The sequence below is a fragment of the Calypte anna genome, chromosome 28 (genome assembly GCF_003957555.1).
Source record: "Calypte anna isolate BGI_N300 chromosome 28, bCalAnn1_v1.p, whole genome shotgun sequence".
Taxonomy (NCBI): domain Eukaryota; kingdom Metazoa; phylum Chordata; class Aves; order Apodiformes; family Trochilidae; genus Calypte; species Calypte anna.
The window spans coordinates 2,074,458-2,088,598 of record NC_044273.1 but is presented as its reverse complement, the minus strand read 5'-3'; positions in this window follow the sequence as shown (position 1 = coordinate 2,088,598).

Sequence of the window (14,141 nt, the reverse complement as noted above, 5' to 3'; positions counted from 1 at the left end):
ATGATGCTCTACCTGCTGGGTTGGCTCATTTATTTCCTTCTGTTGAGTCAGGAATCCAAGGTGGCCACTGGCTTTTAACTGCTGCCTGCAAGCAGGGCTCCCAAAAGTTCATTTGTGATCCCTCTTGGACTCTGCCCAGCAAAGATGTGACTGGGACTTGTGGGAAGTTGCTCCTGAGTTGTCCTGTGGTGTGTTGTCCCTGAGTGGTGGCATTGCTGGAGTTGTCTGAATTCTTGGAAATGAGTCCTTTAGCTCTGGCCCCCTCTGCCCTTTCAACTGCTCCCTCATTTCACTCTCCAGTGGAGCTCTTCTCCCTCACCTCTGTTTTGGTTGATGGGTTCAGCTGACACCTCCCCTACATCACACAGCCCTTGGCCTTCATCTTCTCAAGGGCACATATATCTATATATAAATATATCTATATGTATATAAATATATCTATATATCTGAGTCCTGGTCAACGTGTCCACCAGGATCTCCCTGTCCTCTGCTTCCCAGCCCTTCAGTCCTGCTCCATGGCATTATCCTGGCTCAGGAGCAGGACTTGGTGTCTGCTGAGGTTTCAGCTTGCAGAGGTTTTAGAGATTCCATCTGCAATCAGCCACCCATTCCAATTGACCTTAGAATCCATGGAATCTCTTTGTTCACCCCACTGACCACTCTTCAGCCCAGCTGTTTTCAAGGAGATTGCCCCAGATGAAGCCTTCCCCTCTGCTTCAGCCAGATTTGAGATAAATCACAGAAAAGGTTGGAAAAGACCTCCAAGATTGAGCCCAGCCAGAAAATGAGGTCCAGTTGGAGATGGTATCAGACTGCAGGTATCTCCTGGGGCATTGCCTGCATTGGATGTGGTGAAGTTCTGGCTCTTTCAGAGCTGGATCAGACTTCTGAGACACCCCTGAAGATGTCCTGACTGAGAAGAGAACCAAGGCTCTTCAGGGGGCTGGAAGCTCTTCTGGAAAGCTGTCACTGGGGGATGCAGCCTACAGGAGTGAGTCCTACACCCCAAATCCCTGCTTTGGATCTGGTGGGGAAGCCCTGAGATGGGCATCCCGGCAGAGAAGTGGATTTTGGTCCTCCTTATGCCAAGCCTGGATGCTACAGTGAAGTAGTAGAGACTTTCCCTGCCAGTGTGCTCGTTAGGGGGAGGTAATTATGGAGATGCTCATTAAGGTTGTGTCCTCTCATTCCTGTTCTGCTGCTTGTTTTCTGCCCACTGGTTCTTCTCCAAGCTGCTCTGCTTGGGAAACCCCCCCAGCAAACCAGGGAGTGGAAAGATCCTTGTCCTCCACCATGTGCCCACAGCCACCAAGGGGACAGCTGGGAACACAGCTTGGTGACAACAGCTTTTCCAGATGAAGGCTTCCAAAGCCTTAACCTCATTAGCCTGGTCCTTCAAATGTCTTCTTCATAGTTTAGGCTCCCTCACCACCTGATGATCTTTCCAGTCATGCCCAAGACTCCCATGACCTCACTGATGCCTCTCAAGCTGCCACCTTCCAGTTTTTCCAGCGTTCTCCTTGGTTTGTCTGGCCAGGAAGAGACCCTATAAATGCAGTCAGTCTGCTGGAACAGGCCGGGATGAACTCCATTAGGAACATCTCCACACATTTCCTCATCATCCACCCCCTTCTCATCTCCCTCTCTGCCTGACAGCTCCTCCTCTCCCTCCCCATCACCCCCTGCCTGCTGGCAGATTTCTGACTGTACCGAGCCCTTTGCTGCACGCCTGGGGAGGTGACATTCATTGGGATTTATCTCTCCAAGCAGTGATCTCACTGAAGGGATCTGTCAGCTCTCCTGCTGTGCTCAGGAGCTGCTAATGCTGCAGCATTTTATCACAGAGCTGGTTCTGCTGCTTGCCCAGCTCTCTATAGAAACCTCCTGGGTTTCTGGACAGAGTCTGGTGGTGCTTCTGGGTCTGTTGTTCAGTCTTCAGTCCAGAAGGAGATTTGCTCTTCTCCTGAAAGAGAAGGAGAATCAGTCCTAGTCTGTAGCCACACAGAATTCCAGCCTGGTTTGGGTGGGAAGGGACCTTAAAGCTCACCCAGTGCCACCCCTTGTCACCTCCCACCAGCCCAGGGTGCTCCAAGCCCCATCCAACCTGGGGCCTTCAACACTGCCAGGGATGGGGCAGCCACAGCTTCTCTGGGCAACCAGGGGCTCAGCACCCTCACACCGAAGAATTTCTCCCTAATGTCCAACCTAAATGTCCCCTGTGCCAGTTTAAAGCCATCACCCCTCATCCAGTCCCTCCAGGCCCTGGTCCAAAGCTCCTCCTCAGCTTTCCTGGAGCCTTTTCAGGCACTTTAAGGTCCCCTTGGAGCTTTCCCTTCTCTAGGCTGAACAACTCCAGCTCTCTCATCCTGTCCCCAAAGCCCTGGAGCTCCAGCCCATGGTCATTTGCAACCCCAAACAGAGATTCCTGACTCCAAGCTCTGATTTTTCCAAGGGAGACACGACATGGATTATCTGCTCCTGCTGATTCAAAGGTGTCAGAGCTCAGACTGATGCTCAGCTTGGCCAAGCTGCTCCCCCTGGCCCCATGCCTGTCTCTTTCTCTCTCTCTGAACCCTTCTGTCCCCTTGGCTGCAGCTCAGGTGCCCAGAGTTGTTAAGGGAAAAGCAGGAGTTCTTCTCTCTGGTCCAAGCAAAGCCAGGACATCCGTGCCTGCTGTGACCCACCTGCCAAGGAGTTTGTCTCTCTGGTGATTTCTAGGTAATATGAAGCAAAACAAGGCACCACCTCCTCTTCCCTTCCCTTTATCAAACAGATTTTCACTGAGATCCAGACCCTTGGACTCTTCTTCCATAGCTCTGGGAAAAGGACACGTGGCCCACAGAGCCATGGCTGAGGTTTTTTTGCAGTCCCCAGGACGTCATAAGAAGACGTTGGGTTGGATGTCTGGGAACCTGAGACCTTCCGTGGGCAGGGAGGTGGTGCAGAGGACCATCACTGCTGGGAGAACTGGGGAATACTGGGGTTGTTTCTTGGCTCCTTGAGCTTCTTGCTCTCTGGATCAAGGCTCTTTTGCACAGGGAACACATTCAGGTGGCACTGGTCCTGCTGTAAGGATGCCCACACCCTTGGGAGGTGTGAGCAGGTGAGGTCCCTTCCCCAGATCCCTATTAAGCACCCTCCTGCTCCTGGAATAGATTCCCAGACAAAACTGGGCTGTGATGCAATTGGGACCATCTCTGGAGGGGTTTAAAAGCTTTAAAAAGGTTTAAAAGATGTGGTACTTGCAGACATTGTTTTGTGGGAGGCTCGACAGCACTGGGTTAACAGACTGGATGATCTGAAAGGTCTTTTTTTCCAAACCGAACGATTCGATGATAAAGACTGAGAAGATGAATCAGTGACTTCAGGGGCAAAATAAAAATAAAATCATATCACGAGGGAGGTGGCAGCAATCCCATGCTCAGCTCTGCTCACTGGTGAAGCAGAATGAAGTGTGGAGGGGAGGGAAGTGGGACCTGAGCTCCATCACCCCTCAACTGGGGAGATGGGACCACCATGGGCTGAGAACCCGTGGTTGATGTTGATGGAATGGAGGTACACGGTGGGTACCATGGTAACCTGCACCAGGGATGGGCTCAGCTTTGCCTCCCTGCTGATGGGACTGCACATCCAGACATGGTTGTGATGGAGGAGAAAGAGTTCAGAGTGTAGATAAACCCTAAATGGCTAAATGAGCTGGGGGAAGAGGAGCAGGAAGGACCAAGAGCACGGGGAATGCCCCACTGGTAGGAGAGCAGCAATTTCCCCCATGACATCAGGAGAGGTCATGAGGCCTTCAAGGTGGTGGAAGGGTCTCTGCTGTGCTAGAAGGAAGGGGCTGAGGTCTTTGGTTGACTTGGGATGCAGACAGAAGAGGATGAAGGTGGAAAACTGCCAAAGGTCAGCAAGAAGCAGCCAGAGCTTGTGATAATTCTCTCCCTGGTAACAAACACCAGGACAAGAAGAAATGGTCTCAAGTTTCTCCAGGGGAGGTTCAGATGGGATATTAGGAGAAACTGCTTCACTGCAAGGGGCATTAAATCCTTGCCCAGGTTGCCCTCGGAGGTGGTTGAATCCCCATCCCTGGGGGGGTTTCCAAGCTGTGTAAATGTGATGCTGAGGGACATGGGTTAGCCCTGGACTTGGAAGAGTTGGGTTAATGGTTGGACTGGGTGATCTGAAAGTGCTTTTCCAAGCAGAACAATTCAGTGATTCTGTGCTCATACTCCTCCAGATTGCCAGCACAGCCCCAGGAGCCCACTTGGCTGTCAGAGTCCTGCTCTACAGAAGCAGTAACTGAGCAGCTTGGGTTCAACACCAAGCTCAGTGCAGCTGATCACATCCAACCAGGGCTGGAGGTCCTCTGGCCTGGGGCTGGGTGCCCACCTCTTCCCCACCAGCCCAGGACTTGGTGTTCCTGCTCAGGACACAGCACAAACAAAACTCAGCAGTTGCAGAGGTCACTCCTTCTCCTGGGGGACCTCCCTAATGAGGCACTGAAGGGCTGGGGCTTTGCAGAGCAGATGTTCAGTGGGAGCTTTTGTTTTCAACTGAGGAATTGCTGGATTTTTTTTTTTTTTTTTTTACACAGCCCTGCTTGGGGACGTGGAGGTCAAAGGCAGGAAGGTTTCTGCAGGCAATGTACCTGATGTTCTCAGGTGGCACAGGGTGGAAGTTAGCTGGTTTTATATAAAAATGGTGGGAAACCTCTTCCTTGGGGTGTTTCTGTGCTTATTCGTGGGGCCTTGCTGGAGGTGACAGCAGCTCCAAGCCTGAGCTGAACAATTCCCTGGAATTTCCAGCCCTGCACTTCCAGGTTCAGTGGAGATGGACCCTGGAGCTGGCAGTTCTGGGGCCATGTTCATAGAACCATCGTTTGGTTTGGGTGTGGAGGGCCCATAAATCCCATTCCCAATCTCATTCCCACCCTGTGCCATGGTCAGGGACACCTTCCATCAGCCCAGGCTGCTCCAAGCCCCATCCAACCTGGGCCCTTCAACCTTTCCAGGGATGGGGCAGCCACAGCTTCTCTGGGCAACCTGGGCCAGGGGCTCAGCACCCTCACACCAAAGAATTTCATTTGAATTTTTTCCCTAATTACCACAAACTGTGACCCAAAACCTAGTTAAAAGCCTGAGGTTCCTCACCATGGGCTTCAGAGATGCTGCTCAAAGGGGCTCAGATCAGGCAGGGGTTGAACAAAGTGTCCTGCAAAAACTCTCACCCTCTCCTGAAAGGTTGGAGCCAGCTCTGGGCTGATGTGCCAGGTCCTAAACACCTCCTTTGGTGTGAGGACTCAGAGGGTTGGTGCCCCTGGCCTTGGAGCCCTGATCAGAGTCTGGTGAAGTACACTTAGGATGAAAGCCACCTGAGGTGTTGTGGAGCTGGGAGTTGTCTTGATGTGGTGGAAGCTGCAGGCACGAAGAGGAACATAAAGTGATGGGCAAGACCTGGAGAACATTGACTTATTCCCTGAGCCTTTTTTCCACTGCCCTTTTCCTGCCCTTTCCTCCTTTCATCCCCACAGAACAGACTCTGGAGGCATCTCAGCTCCTTCCCTGCAGAGCCAGAATCTGAATTAATAATATGCTAAGAAAATAAAGATAGTTCAACAGCCTTTAAATCAAGGAGAACAGCATGCTGAAGAGTTTGAACAAATCCTATTACTTCGTGTGCGGTTTTAGGGCTGGCAGGAATAAATCTCCCAGCAATTTATTGATGGTGACAAATTCTTTCAGAAAGAGCCTGCTCAGGGAATGCTTCTCTTTATCACAAAACTCTCTCTGTGAATGATTACCCAGGCCCAGATGAATGTGTCCCAGTGAAGGCATCAACACCATTTTTGTCCCTCAGTGTCACCTGAGCTGACAAATCATTCGGATAAATCTGTGGAAAACCAGAGTGTCTTTTGCTGGTGTGGGGGCCTGGGCTTGGCAGAACCATTTCCAGAGCTGGAGGAGAATGGGTCAAGGATGCAGCTTGGCTTAGAGCCACTTGTGTAGCCCCATGGCTAGGAAAGAGCAACTAGAAAGCTGCAGGCTTGATGGCTGAGCTGCTGTGGCTGTGTCCCTGTCACCAGGACTCTGCTCACGTGGCTGGTGGCACCAAAAAACTGGGCCCTGGTTGGTGTTTCATAGAATTATCATAGAATCATAGAATTAGCCGGGTTGGAAGGGACCTCAGAGATCATCTAGTCCAACCCTTGACCCACCGGAGCAGTTGCTAGACCATGGCACTGAGTGCCACATCCAGTCTTTTTTTAAATGTCTCCAGGGACGGAGAATCTCCCACCTCACCGGGCAGTCCATTCCAATGCCTGATCACCCTCTCCGTGAAGAAATTCTTTCTAATATCTAACCTAAACCTCCCCTGGCACAACTTAAGACTGTGTCCTCTTGTCTTGTTGAAGGTCGTCTGTGAAAAGAGTCCAGTTCCCACCTCGCTACAGCCTCCTTTCAGGTAGTTGTAGACAGCAATGAGGTCTCCCCTGAGCCTCCTCTTCTTCAGGCTGAACAGCCCCAGCTCTCTCAGCCTCTCCTCATAGGGCCTGTGCTCGAGTCCCTTCACCAGCCTGGTTGCCCTCCTTTGGACCTGTTCCAGGACCTCTACATCCTTCTTAAACTGAGGGGCCCAGAACTGGACACAGTACTCGAGGTGTGGCCTCACCAGCGCTGAGTACAGGGGAAGAATCACCTCCCTGGACCTGCTGGTGACGCTGTTTCTGATACAGGCCAGGATGCCATTGGCCTTCTTGGCCACCTGGGCACACTGCTGGCTCATGTTCAGTTTCTTGTCGATGCAGACTCCCAGGTCCCTTTCTGCCTGGCTGCTCTCCAGCCACTCTGTCCCCAGCCTGTAGCGCTGCATGGGGTTGTTGTGGCCTGTGTCCTCCAGTGCTCTTCCAGCCAGGATTTATGGTGGGACTGAGAGCAGGGCTGGAGCAAGAGACCCCCCAGGTACCACCCCAGTGGGCTGGGGAATGGCTTTGCTGTCCCTCTGGTTTGTTTCTGAACATATCCCTCAGGAAACCAGCCTGACTTTTGGGCTGAAAGCTGTAGAACTGTATTTAGAAGGTTGGGTGTCTGCAGTGCTGGGGGGGTTCCCCCTCAGCCTCACTTCAGCTTCTTCTTCCCCTGTCTGAAGAGACCCTGAGGGTCTTCTCCTTGGGGCTCAAGGTCTGGATTATTTCTCCCTTAGGTTTCTCTGTGCTGCCTTGATCCAAAGGACCCTTAAAGGCCCTTTTTCCCCTTTCTCATCCTCTGGACATCTTCCATCCTCCACCCGGTGTTCCCATCCCAGAACAGACTCAAGGACCTTTGCCCATCACCTGAGGACCTCTCAGAGAGCTATGGGGACAATTTGGGACAAATCTCTGTGCCACTCCACCTGGTGCTGAGTGTTGGATTTGGTGTCTGAGCAGAAATGGGGGTGGGTAAACCCTGTCTGCATCAAGGAGTTGGGCTGCAAGGCCTTGAAGCTCCATGTTCAGGGTGGTGGTGGTGGACATGGGTCCATCCATGGTTGGGAAGCTGAGGGACAGGGAGAACCTGTCAGGAGGTGCCCAGGACTGTGGCAAAGCAGGGCCACGAGTGGAGGGAACCCATCTGAGCTCTTTGGGGAGCTGAATTCATCTCCATCATCACAGGAGGGAGCAGCTCACACCCCACCATTTCCCCAGCAGCTTCCCTTCAGCTTAAGGGGGAAGAAAGAAGTTAATTTATTCCTGCAAAATGCCTTCAGAGTGATTCATTGATCCTGTCAAAGGAAAGGGGTAATTCCACAGCTCTGTAATCCCAGCAGGAAGCTATTTCTTGTCCCCTGATAAGGCTCTGATGGAGCTGGACATGGGCTGCAGGAAGGGAAGGGAAGGGAAGGGAAGGGAAGGGAAGGGAAGGGAAGGGAAGGGAAGGGAAGGGAAAGGAAGGGAAGGGAAGGGAAGGGAAGGGAAGGGAAGGGAAGGGAAGGGAAGGGAAGGGAAGGGAAGGGAAGGGAAGGGAAGGAAGGGAAGGGAAGGGAAGGGAAGGGAAGGGAAGGGAAGGGAAGGGAAGGGAAGGGAAGGGATATTTTGTTTGATGAGTCCCAGCAGAGTGAAGCAGGAGGGTTCCCTCCCTTCCCCACATTCCCATTCTCCAGCCTGGAGATGGATGGACACGGGGTGGGAGGAATGAGATGTCCCTGGGGACCAGGAGGTCTGGGCAGCTCTGTATGGACCTGAGAGGGGACAAACCAGAGATGGAACTGAGAAGAAGATTTCTGATGAGGGGAAGGAGGAGGAAAGCATCCTCCCAGCCCAGGAGAAGGTCCTATCTTGTGCAAGGTGGCACATGGAGCAGGACTCCTGTAGCTCTGCCTTCTTCTGCAGTCACATGTGCTGGAGTTTTGGGGTAAAACCCCCAGGATTTCCATCATTTTTCTGCCACCTGTTAAGCCAGGGCTTCCCAGTGGCTCCTGCTGTAAAACCCTGTATTGATTGCTTGTCACTGTGTCTGGCTCTGCAAGATCCACACTGTGGTTCTACCCCAGGGTGTGTTGGGTTTTGGAAGGACTATTTTGTCTTAAATTAAATGGAGGAGGGCACAGAGGGAACCTGTGTTTCCTTCTTGTTGCAAATAAAAGCCTCTGCCTTTTAGAATAAGAGAACCTGGAACAAACCATGGTGATGCTCATACATGTGGGAGGAAAATATCAGTTTTTATCCACCTGGCTGGATGATGAGACTGCAACCAGCAAGAGATTCCTCTCAAAGCCCCACCTCTCCTCCCCCGTGTCCTGGGGGTGATTCTGCAGCTTGAGGCCACCCTAAAGATGGGGTGACAAGGGCTTGTAATCCAAAGGGGGTTGGAACAGCAAGGCCAAACACTGAAAAGAGGAAAATAAGCAAAGCTATTGAACAGCTGCCCAGGCAGTGGGGGAAATGATGCTTTTGTCATTAATTGCTATATCATGATGCTGGTGCAGGGAGAGAGACCTAATTAGAGTGGCTGAGACAACCTCCTGGCTGGTTCAGCCCTGTTTTCAAGTGGTTTGACCTTCCAATATCACTGATGGTCCATAGCTGGGGATGTGGGGACTCAATCCAGCAGCTGCCAAAGCCTTGGCCAAGCCCTTGGTGTTGTGGCTTGGGAGGAGAGCAGGGTCAGTCCTCCAGACACATTCTGAGAGGGGAAGGTGTCATAAAATGACAGAATCCCAGCCTGGTTTGGGTGTGGAGGGACCTTAAAAAGATCATCTGGTTCCAAGATGGAAATCTTCCAGCTGAGCACTCCCTGATAAATACCCTGGGATGCCACCACCCAGAGGTGAATGATGGAGGAAGGGAAAAGAAACCTGGGATCTGCTTTGGTTTCAGGAAAGGAAAAAGCTCTGCTGGGGCTTGAAAAAACCTCACCTGATGTTGCATATCAAACTCAGGGAATCCCAGCATCCCAGACTGGTTTGGGAACCTTAAATCTCATCCATTCCCACCCCTGCCATGCTCAGGGACACCTCCCACCAGCCCAGGGTGCTCCAAGCCCCATCCAACCTGGGGCCTTCAACCTTTCCAGAGATGGGGCAGCCACAGCTTCTCTGGGCAGCCTGGGCCAGGGGCTCAGCACCCTCACAGCACAGAATTTCTTCCTAATGTCACAGAATCAGAGAATGTTTGGTTGGAAGAAGCCTCCAAGATCAAGCCTCACTTTGGATTTAGAAATTTAGGTCCAACCTAAATCTCCCCTCTTTCAGTTTAAAGTCATCACCCCTCATCCCATCCCTCCAGGCCCTTGTCCCAAGTCCCTCCTCAGCTTTCCTGGGCCCCTTCAGGCACTGGAAGGTGCTCTCAGGTCTCCTCTAAGCCTTTTCCCAGCTGAACAACCCCCGTGCCCTTTCCTTGGCACCACTTGGTCCCCTCCAGGATGGTTGTGCCTGTGCTGCAGATAACATGGAGATAACACTTGTCATGAGCTCTGCAGGTTCTGGAACACCTGAAGGACCCTGATTCCTCCCTTCTCCTCTCTGTAGCAGCTGAAGGAGCTGCTGGGGCTGGGCAGGGAGAGGTTCCAACATTGGCAGATATCAGAGACCAGCTCAGCTCTAAAGCAACCCTCCCATTATCTGTTGGAGCTTTGCAAAGCTGAGCTTGGCTGGCAGGGAATGATGAGCTCTGAGTCCCTGCTTGGTCAGCTTCCAGGACAGAGGAGAAGCTCTGGAGAAGCCCTGGGGACAGGACACTCTCTTCTCTCATTGTCACCTGGGGGTGTTGAGTGTCCCCAGCTCGGGGAGGCAAAGTCCAGCTCAGCTCTCAGGACTTTCTAGGAAAGGGGCTGGCAGTGTTCCACCAACCCTCCTGGGCTTTGGGGGGATGGAGAAGAGGCTTGACCTGGCTCCATCCTTACCTCCTGCCTCCTTGGCAGCCCTCAGCAGCCCAGACATTGCTTCCAGATCAGGGAGAGGCCAAGAAGCTTTCCCATGGGCTCCAGCCCATCTACTTGCTGCAATCCAGGCTCAGCCCAAGGCAGAAGTTAATTTTCCTTCATTACCATTTGGCACTTCAGTGAAAATGTTGAAATGGTGAAACATGCATTAAAAAAAAGAAAAAAAAAGGGGTTTTCACCCAGCCCCAGCCAGTTATTTCTGTCTTGAGCTGAAGCATCCAAGTGTTTTTGCAGTCCCTGTCCTCCAAGACACAAAATAAAAAACCTTTCAGTCACTCCATGCCACAGGCTCCTAACCTGTGCAGCCACTGCAGTGTTTGACAATATCACTTTGTCAGCACTAAAAAAAAAAAAAAAAAGCTCTTAGATCCCTTTCTGAGCTTCATGACATTTCATAGGTGAATAGACTTTCTGATTAGAGAAACACTTGGTTATTTATTTTTTTTTTTCCCTTTCAAAAGCTCTTGGCCGAGTGGTGAGATAAATGCAAACCCTGAACCTCATTTCACTCCCAAGCCCTCTAAGTCCAGGCAGAACCAAACTCCCTGGCAGTCTCCATGGTACAATTTGGTTGCCATAACTTCCAACCTGGCCCAGTGCTCCCAGTGCTGGACTGGGCAGGGTGAGCAGCGATTTCCATCCCCTCAGGGAATTTTTGTCCTGAGTTTCCCTGAGGGTTTTGGGTTTTTTTCAGTGGTTGTAAGAGGCAAAAGTCTTCAGGAGAAGGAGGACCTCCAGCTCTGAACCCTTCCAAGGAGGGAGGCCAGGGTTGGAAGGGATTCCCCCAGGGATGCAATTTTAAAAGGAGCCTTTAGGAGAGAAGGAGGAATTTCAAGAGGAATGGATCAGAGCTCTTGTAGTTGGCTTCAAGTTCCCTCATTTCCTGCTCACAGGAGAGGCTTCAGTGCTGGGAAGGGTTAGGATCCAGGGAGCAGATCAAACCAGGGGAAAAGAGGATTCTGTGTTGTCCCAGCTGGGGATGTGTCCTGGTGATCCATGTGCAGGTGGTGGGAAGGGTCTGGTGGGTACCAGAGGAGCTCTGAGTCCCTCGTGTGGTCCCAGAGGAGCCCCCAGGCAGCACATCCCAGGGTGATGGTTTCCTCAGGCTGGGTGTAGCTCAGGGGCATTGGCCACTCTTGGTTTCTCAGGCTCTAAAGTTGGGTTGTGGTGGCCTTCCCTGGGCCTCTGGCTCTCCACATGTCACCTGGGCTCTTGGCTGCCATGGGGCTGACCCACCAGTTTTGTGGTTTTATTTGGAGAAGGACTTTTTACACTGGGGAGGGACTTTGGACAAGGACCTGGAGTGGTGGGACAAGGGGGAAACTGGAAGAGGGGAGATTGAGATGAGATCTAAGGAAAAATTCTTTGGTGTGAGGGTGCTGAGCCCCTGTCCCAGGCTGCCCAGAGAAGCTGTGGCTGCCCCATCCCTGGCAGTGTTGAAGGCCCCAGGTTGGATGGGGCTTGGAGCATCCTGGGCTGGTGGGAGGTGTCCCTGAACATGGCAGAGGTGGCACTGGGTGTTCACTGAATTCCTTTCACTCCCAAATCAGTCTGGGATTGTGGGATTCTATGATCCCCATGTTCAGCACCTCCATGCCCAGCATCCTCACCTTGCTCCTCCTGCCTCTTGCTCAGTGCTATCAGCAGTCAGTGGTGTCACAGATGGAGCCCATTCCCCTGTCCCCCCCTAACACAGCTCTGCTCACCCAGAGTCCTCAGCTGAAGGATTTGTGTTTGCACTCACAACCCTCAGCAGCTGCAAGGATTTACCCTCAGCAGAGCTCACTGAGATGCAGCCACAGTCCCCACCCTGGGGCAGAGCAGTTGTCACCCTCTGACATGGGAGCAGCAGGAGAGGAGATGCTCTGGGGTAGGGCATGGTCTTTTTTGTCCTGGTGCTGGCAGTTCAGGGCATTGTCCCCAGGTACCTTCTGAGAGGGGAGCAATGGGGGAGGTGCTGAACATGAGCCAGCAGTGTGCCCAGGTGGCCAAGAAGGCCAATGGCATCCTGGGCTGGCTCAGGAACAGCGTGGCCAGCAGGTCCAGGGAAGGGATTCTGCCCCTGTGCTCAGCCCTGGGGAGGCCACAGCTTGAGTCCTGTGTCCAGTTCTGGGCCCCTCAGCTCAGGAAGGAGATTGAGGTGCTGGAGCAGGTCCAGAGAAGAGCAAGGAGGCTGTGAAGGGATCCAGCAGAATTCCTGTGAGGAAGGGCTGAGGGAGCTGGGGGTGTTGAGGCTGGAGAAGAGGAGGCTCAGGGGAGACCTCATCACTCTCTGCAACTCCCTGAAAGGAGGTTGGAGCCAGGGGGGGGTTGGGCTCTTTTCCCAGGCAACTCTCAGCAAGACAAGAGGGCAGGGTCTCAAGTTGTGCCAGGGGAGGTTTAGGTTGGAGATGAGAAAGAATTTCTTTCTGGAGAGGGTGATCAGGCATTGGAATGGGCTGCCCAGGGAAGTAGTGGATTCTCCGTGTCTGGAGATATTTCCAAAGAGCCTGGATGTGGCACTGAGTGCCATGGGCTGGGAACTGCAGCAGGAGTGGATCAAGGGTTGGACTTGATGATCTCTGAGGTCCCTTCCAACCCAACCCAGTCGATTCTATGATTCTATGATTCTATGACCCTTCTCCATGGACTGGACGTGGGAACAGTAGCAAAGGCTGGAAAAGTCTTTCAAGGAAGCATCCAAACTGCTTGGGACCTGAGGGGGCTTGGGCTGGGCTCCCTTGGCTTCACAACTCAATGGTGGGGGGCAAAAGGTGTTGGGCAGGATGGAGGAGAAACCTCTGAGGATCTTGCTCAGGGCTTGGCAGGGAACAGTGGGTGTGCCCCATGGTTTCCCTTGCATGATGAGAACTTTTCTCCTCCTCCTTCTCCATCTCTACCTCCCTGGGGCTCCTGTACCCCAGACCCTGAGCTCTCTACCATCTTGATTTTTTTATGGGGATGGGCATGTGGTTCAGCAGACCCCATGAGCCATGTGTTGGCTTCAGGGAGAAACTGTCCTCAGAAGGACACCCCAGAGCTTGACCTGAAAATGTCCCCAACTGGATGAGAATGGCCAAATTTACCAGGGCCTGGAGTGATGGGACAAGGGGTTTTAAATGGAAAGAGGGCAGATTTAGACCTGATACCAGGGAATTTTTCATACTGAGGGTGGTGAGTAGCTGGCCCAGCTTGCCCAAAGAGATGGGAGAAGCCCCATGCCTGGAATTATTCAAGGTCAGGCTGAACAGGGCTCTGCTCAACCTGATCTGGTTGAAGATGTCCTTGCTCCTGGCAGTCTGTTGGACCAGATGGCCTCTAAATGTCCCTTTCCCACCCCAACCACTCTGTGTTTCTGTGATTCTATGATGGGAAGGCCTTGGGAGGAGCTCAGCCAGCTGGGCTGTGCCAAGAGGGTTTTGGTGGTGTCACCAAGTGTATTTATTTGCAGCTCATTTTTCCCTTCTTTGCTCCTCCTGGCAGGAGCCTGGGCACTTTTATTGCTGAGTTTCTTAGTGCTGAGGTTGTCCCTTGAAGCTAAGTGGGAATCAAGGCCCAGGTCAGTCAGTCCTGGGTTGTTCCTCCAGATGGCATCTCACCAGCCAAGCTTCCAAGGCTCCTGTTGCCTTTCTCCAGAGTGGAAACCTCATCCTTGGAGTTTGCTGGGGTGGATCTGGCACCCAGATGTGGGGAGACCCTATAGGCAGGGGACAGGAGCAAGCAGGACATATTCTCCTGAGCCTTGTGTAG